We start from the raw sequence: 802 nt of genomic DNA, 5'->3' as shown, positions 1-802 counted from the left end.
AAAAAATTTATGATAAAATTATAGTTTTCTCGTGCGACAATAGAGAGAAAATTGACAAGATGACTGAGAAAAAATTGCTAGATTCCGAGTACGAGTGGATTGTTCGAACCTGTACAAATGCTTTTAACATATATCTAACAATGATGCATTTTATATTTTATGACAATACGTTAAACTTGCATCCGGAAAATTCTGGTAAGTCAGTATAACTGAACGCAATCGCGAAATTCGGTAATACGAGCCTTTTGTAAAATTTCAGAAATCTCGTTCCTGTCGTACACGCTATTCATGACGGCGTTGGATCTTTTCGCGTACTGCATCTATCAGTAAAATCTGCACAGATCATAAGCGAAAGGGGAAAGTCTTGGGAGTAAAAACGCGTGCGACACGATCGCACGATGCGAAAGAAGAGGGTAAAAATCGTATAGCTTTTGTAAAAAATATTCAAAACTTATATTTTAAGTCGTCTTAGTGAAAATTCTCAATGCGGAATTGTACAAGACGTTCTTTTAACCGTATTCTAAGTATCATAGGGATAAAATAGGGGTAGGGGGTGGGTAAGGTATACGGTATATAATACACTAGTCATCTTTATGCGTTTCAAAAATATTCTAGTAGTCTCTCTCGCTCTCTCGCATTCTCGCGCACTCTCGCTGTCTCCGGACACCTCTTTCTCTTTCTATCTTTCACGCGTCCTCTCGCACTCGCTTCCTCTCCGCACTATCTAACGTGTCTACTATTCAGTCAAGCCACATACAAAGCCACACAAATTTGCAAGTCGAGAAAGCAACGGAGCTCGCAC

Source organism: Temnothorax curvispinosus, unplaced genomic scaffold (assembly GCF_003070985.1).
Source record: "Temnothorax curvispinosus isolate PA1 unplaced genomic scaffold, ASM307098v1 QBEX01017559.1, whole genome shotgun sequence".
In the NCBI taxonomy this organism is placed as follows: Eukaryota; Metazoa; Arthropoda; class Insecta; order Hymenoptera; family Formicidae; genus Temnothorax; species Temnothorax curvispinosus.
Note: the sequence above shows the minus strand (reverse complement) of the source record.